Source organism: Rhinopithecus bieti, unplaced genomic scaffold, assembly GCF_001698545.2.
Source record: "Rhinopithecus bieti isolate Rb0 unplaced genomic scaffold, ASM169854v2 scaffold_1012, whole genome shotgun sequence".
In the NCBI taxonomy this organism is placed as follows: domain Eukaryota; kingdom Metazoa; phylum Chordata; class Mammalia; order Primates; family Cercopithecidae; genus Rhinopithecus; species Rhinopithecus bieti.
Genome location: NW_016803312.1, coordinates 2,275,077 through 2,281,076, shown reverse-complemented (window position 1 = coordinate 2,281,076; position 6,000 = coordinate 2,275,077). Strand labels below are relative to the sequence as shown.

The window sequence follows — 6,000 nt, the reverse complement described above, 5'->3', positions numbered from 1 at the left end:
AAAAATGTATATATATATATATATATATTCTACATCCTATCCTTAGATTTAGGATTCTGCCTGACCTCTTAAAAAGAACTTATATATCCAAGCAAGGGCTGATATTCTGGGGGATGTGCATGCATTGTAGATTCTGATTTTTCTGAGTCTTGTTTGCTGCTTTTTAAAGGGTGTTCTGGGAGCTGTTCTTCCATACATGTTGTTCCAAAATACTACCGAAGTTGGCCTTCAGAAGTTCAACATCTGTGAACTCTTCTGAACATGCACAAAAGCCGAAATCCAGTCTGCAGGGTGTCCCCACATGTTTAGCTGTTCCTGACACGTGTACCCTGCAGGCAATGAAGCTGTGATTTTTGATTTTTTGACAAACTCCAGCAGCTTGTATTGACGGCTGTGCTTCCGAAGGCCAGGAGGCTGTCTCTTTAGAAGGTCCGGGTAGCAGAGTGTGGGGGTTAAATGTCCTCTGCTCTCGGAGCCACCGGTGAGGTCCCTTGCATTTTACTCCACCCCTCAAGAGCCTCTAAGCTCCAGAGTAGTGATTAAGTGACTGAGGGCAGACTCTGAAACTAGGATGGCAAACTGCTTGCAACTGGAGAATGAGGGATAGGCTACTGTTGTGCTCCTTTATGGACAGTCATCAGCTACTCTTTCACAGTGCCTTTTTTGTTTGTTTGGGCTTTTTTGTGGGGAATGAGGGGTAGGTCATATGGAAACACTTAAGTGGATTCTCAAGGCGGCTGCTAAGCCCCTGTGGGTGTGCCGACGGGTTGACGATGCTGTTGGAGCTGTGCAGGCAGTGGACGCCTCTGGGTTCTGCAAAGGAGAGGGAGCAGACTCACCCCTGCCACTGCCTCTACTTAAACACGGGCTCTTCTTGCGTTGGTGCAACGTGACAGAGCTGCTGGAACTGGGTCAGAGTGTCAGGGAGGGCCTCTGTCTGCCGCCGGGTGGGAGCAGCTGCCTGGGCTGGAGATACAGCTGTTGTTGCAGAAGCCTCCAGGTGCACAGTGCTGAGTGCCACTCCCTTGCCTGAGTATCCCTGGAGGCTTGAGGTAGCAGAGATGTGCCAGGCATCAGAGCCAGGAGGGAGGGGCATCCCCTGGAGTGCCGCCCCTCCCAGATGGCTCACCCAGTCATGAGGCCCGTGCATGGGACCTCCCCTGCCCTCGGTGTACAGGGACACTGCTGGCCACACCAGTGAGCCTGGCTGACCTTCCCCACATCTGAGTTTTCAAAGCACAGAGGGCTGCCAGTGGTGGTCCTTGTCTCCAGGCATACATCAGAATCCCTGCCGGGGCTGCTTCTGGGCTCAGTGGCCTGGTCGGAGGTGCAGGTCAGTAGGCCTGCAGGGGGCTGTGGCATCTAGACATCCCAGTGGCTTCAGAGGAGTTCCTGATGTACAGTGGAGGTTAAGAGCCACTGGCCCAGAGGCACTGAAGACAGACTTTTGGCTTAGGTGTGGACTTGCATCGATATGCATTCACATGTGTGTGTATCTTTTTAGATTCTGAGATCTGGGATCAGGGTGTGGGCTTTCTGTAGTCTCAGAAACTAACAGGTCCCTTAAACATAACAGAGATGGCCTTTTTATAATGGTGATGAGGTTGGCAATGCAAGAAAAAGAAATAGGTGCCCCGTTTAGGTCTTCTTGTAGCTGAGACTTCTTAACAATGGCTCCAGTGAGTTCATGGCCTTGCCTTTAAGTTCCATCTGACATCTTAGAGGGGTGGGGTGGCATCCCTAGAAGCTAAGTTAACCAAGCTGTTTTCCTTTCCCTCAAGGGCTTTTCAAAGGCCCCCCCTTTTTTTTTGGAGACAGAGTCTCTTTCTGTTGCCCAGGTTGGAATGCAGTGGCACAGTCTCAGCTCACTGCAACCTTTGCCTCCTGGGTTCAAGTGATTCTCCTGCCTCAGCCTCCTGAGTAGCTGGGATTATAGATGCCCCCCCAGCAGGACCAGCTAATTTTTGTATTTTTAGTAGAGATGGGGTTTCATCATGTTGGCCAACTGGTCTTGAACTCCTGACCTCAGGTGATCCGTCTGCCTCGGCCTCCCAAAGTGCTGGGATTACAGGCGTGAGCCACTTTGCCCGGTCAAATGCCTGTTCTTAATTTTATCTTCAGATTGTACATTCATTTCTTAAGGATGGCCCCAAATTATGTAAGCTTCAGGGCCCGTGCAACGGAAGCTGCGTCCGCATCCCACCGTGATCGTCATGATAGGGAAATGAACTCTTCACTCCTAGCTCCTGGTGTGCCAACTGCCAATCTAACCTCCTCCCTCTGTCCAGTCTCTGGTTCAGTGATGCTTTGGAAATTCTTGCTACTCCTGAGATCCAACTGAATGCCCAACGGCCTACTAGTCACAGCCACCTGGATGTCCCATCAAGCCTGCAGTGTTGCGTGTCCTAAGCTGCACTCATCCCTCATCTGTCACTCCCAGACCTCCTCTTCTCTCAGCGTCCACACTCTGGTGGATCCTGAAGCCTGGAAGTCATTCTGCATTTCCCTCCTCCTCTCTTGGCCTCCCGCTTCCGCCTACAGGTGATCAGTAACACACGCCTTCTCAACATCTTGATTCCCCTTCTCCATCCTCAAGCCCCGCCAGGTGTGACCTGCCCTACCCTCATCATGTCCTGGTTTCTCAGTCTTGTCCTGGGTTTTTCCTATCCATCCTCCAAGCAGTTTCCAGAGGGTGCTTCTACGACAATGGAAATCTGACACTATACTCCTCAGCTTCAGACAGACTGCAGCCACCACTCCCTATAGAGGAGGAAGTCCTCTTCGCAGAGCCTCCAAGCCTCCAGGAGCCGGCGAGCCCCAACCTCCTTGCCAACTCCTCTCTTCTCACTTGATGTTCCAGAATGAAGGGCGCTGTGTCCCCTACCCCTGTCACTGGGATTTCAGGCACCCTGGCCTCTCCTACACGCCTCCCCACCCCATTCCTCCATCTGCAAAACTCTTTGCCTCCTTGAAGACCCCACTCACTCTCTGCCTCCTCTGTGAGGACTTCTCTTCTCCTTATGCCTACTTGACGACTATCTTCTTGAATCACCCCTGACCCTCACACAGAGTTCTATTACACCACTCAGACACTGGCTCAGTTATCACACATCTTGGAGGACAGGATTCATGTCTCATCTCAGTGCCCAGTGATGGACTTGGCACCTAAGAGGTATGCAATAACTGTTCTGTTTTTGTTTTGTTTTTGTTTTTTTTGAGACGGAGTCTGGCTCTGTCACCCAGGCTGGAGTTCAATGGCATGATCTCGGCTCACTACAACCTCTGCCTCCCAGGTTCAAGTGATTCTCCTGTCTCTGCCTCCCCAGTAGCTGGGATTACAGGCATGTGCCACCACGGCAGGCTAATTTTGTATTTTTCGTAGAAATGGGGTTTCACCATTTTGGCCAGGCTGGTCTCAAACTCCTGACCTCAAGTGTTCCACCTGCCTCGGCCTCCAAAAGCACTGGGATTACAGGCATGAGCCACTGTGCCTGGCCGCAATAACTGTTTTTTTGAGCGAATGAATGATGGCTCTGACAGCTTGGTAGTCTGTCCTTAAATTAGGAATGGGCTGGAAAATTCTGACTTCTTCCTCAAAGGCCACAGAAACCCAAGTGATTTTCAATAACAACCCAGTCTGGGTTAGAGCCAATGGCCTGAAAAACTATATTGACCTTTTAACATTTGTAATTCATGGACCTGGATAAGTTCCATTCATTATTGTAAATTCTCTTATTCGATGCCTGATTTTTCATGCCTTTGGCTTCTTACTTTTCCTTATCTTGAAGCCTGTTTTAGCATCTTACAATAATAGTTAGAATTGATTGAGCCCCAAATATGCAACCTTTCCTGTGTTTTACACACATCAAGTGCTAGCTCATCACCTCTTCACTCTTCATTAGAACCTCAATCAGAGAAATAAAGAAAGCTTAAAAATTTTAATAAATGGAACGAAACAAGTATGAATGCTTGTTAGCATGTCTTCTTAAAATCTTAGAGGGAGAAGAGATTTCAACCGCTGGATTTTAATGATCTCTGCTGTAGATCTCAATGATGCACATCGGCCTTGGTCTTCTGCCACTATGGGCGAGAGAGAGCTCAATGTATTGCAGCCAGAATTTTGTTAAAGGCTTTAGGGAGTATTCTTGACTTTTGCAAGCAGCAAAAACAGTCAGGCAGGTTGAAAAGAGAAAAGTCAGGTCAGGTGTGGTGGCTCATAACTATAATCCCAGCACTTTGGGAGACTGAGGAGGGCAGATCACTTGAGGTCAGGAGTTTGAGACAGGCCTGGCCAACATGGTGAAACCCCATCTCTACTAAAAATACAAAAATCAGCCAGGCATGGTGGCAGGTGCCTGTAATCCAGCTACTGGGGAGGCTGAGGCGGCATGAGAATCACTTGAACCCGGGAAGCAAAGGTTGCAGTGAGCCAAGAGCATGCCACTGCACTCCAGCCTGGGAGACAGAGCGAGACTCTGTCTCAAACAAACAAACAAAACAAAAAGAGAATGGTCGTTCTAAAAAGAAAGAGGGAAGAGAGAACTCAGGAAGAAAAGGCACAGAAAATGAAAAGGCCACGTGGGAAAAAGGCACAGGGAACACAGGAAGAAAAATAAAGGGAGGAAGATGTGTAGATTCCACAAGCGAGGAAAACAAAGTCAGAAAAGGTAAGAACAGAGGATCCAGTTAATTTCTTGTTGCATTTAAATGGATAAGGAAAGGCTTTGGAGATAGCTGCAAAACAACACTCCCTTCACCCACTAAAGAGCCAGGTTCTTCCTGAGTTGTTCCCAGTCAGTAATTCCCCCACCATTTGCTCAACATCTTTTCTTAGAACTTAACCACCTTACTGATCAATGGAGTGAAAATCCTCCTAACATGAGAACATTTTTTCTTCTATCAATTTAATAAAGAAGTTGGCCAAGGACAGATGTTAACTGGAGAGCCTACAATCCACTCAGATATGTAGTGTGGGTTTCAATCCTATTCGTGGATAAAACAGCTTGGAAAGCAATCTGGAATGACATAATGGCCCAATATTGCTTTCTCTCTGCTAAAGCAAGTGTGGTTTTCATAGGTTTTTAACTTGTATTTCAGGGTTTGAACTGCATACCGTCTCTCTGTTATTCTCTGCCAGGCGATCTGAATGACAGCACTCGCCTCTAAGATATTTTTCCGTTATAATTTTCCAATTTGTTCAGGTCTGAAAAGTGTGTGTAAATGAAAACAGAAAATTCAAATGCTGTATCCCTTTCAAACATTCCATTTTGGGTTTACAAGCACTTTGCAAACCATTCTGTTTGTCTCCCTCTTCAGCAAATAACCTTATTTTCTGATCACCTTTATTGAGCCAGAAAATATGTGCTGGATTTCCAGGAACCCCTCTCTCTCTTATTTTTCAGCTTTTTCTTTTTTTGTTTTGAGACAGAGTCTTGCTCTGTCAGCCAGGCTGGAGCGCAGCAGGGCAATCTCAGCTCACTGCAACCTCCACCTCCCGGGCTCCAGTGATTTTCATGTCTCAGCCTCCCAAGTAGCTGGGATTATAGGCATGCACCACCATGCCCCGCTAATTTTTGTATTTTTAGTAGAGACAGGGTTCTATCATGTTGGCCAGGCTGGTTAGAACTCCTGGTCTTAAGCGATCCGCCCACCTTGGGTTCCCAAAGTGCTGGGATTACAGGCGTGAGCCAGCGTGCCCAGCCTTTCAGCTCTTTTTGACCTGCAATCTCTTCTTTCAGCTCTCCCCCCTGCCCTGATTCCTGTCCCAGAAACCTTTGGGAGAACTCTGACTGGTGTTACATCATTTTCCCAAAGAATACGGCCCCGCCCGAAATTAAGGGACACGACTGTTCCTCAAAAGTCTCTTTGCCTATCTGCTCTGGGGAGAACTGAGCCAGTCGTCTCACCTTAAGTAATTATAACAGCTTAGGTTTCCTCAGAGACAGGGAGAAAAGAATGAAAAACGATTTACCCGGGGAACTCAGATGGGATTGCTGTGGA

At 47.9% G+C, this 6,000-nt stretch overlaps 1 protein-coding gene across 10 annotated transcripts in view; it reads right to left on the bottom strand.

Annotated features, from left to right (window-relative positions):
* The window catches only part of FRMD4A (FERM domain containing 4A), a 367,189-nt gene that overhangs the window by 86,478 nt on the left and 274,711 nt on the right, over window positions 1-6,000 (bottom strand). The gene's annotated exons all lie outside the window — the stretch shown is intronic.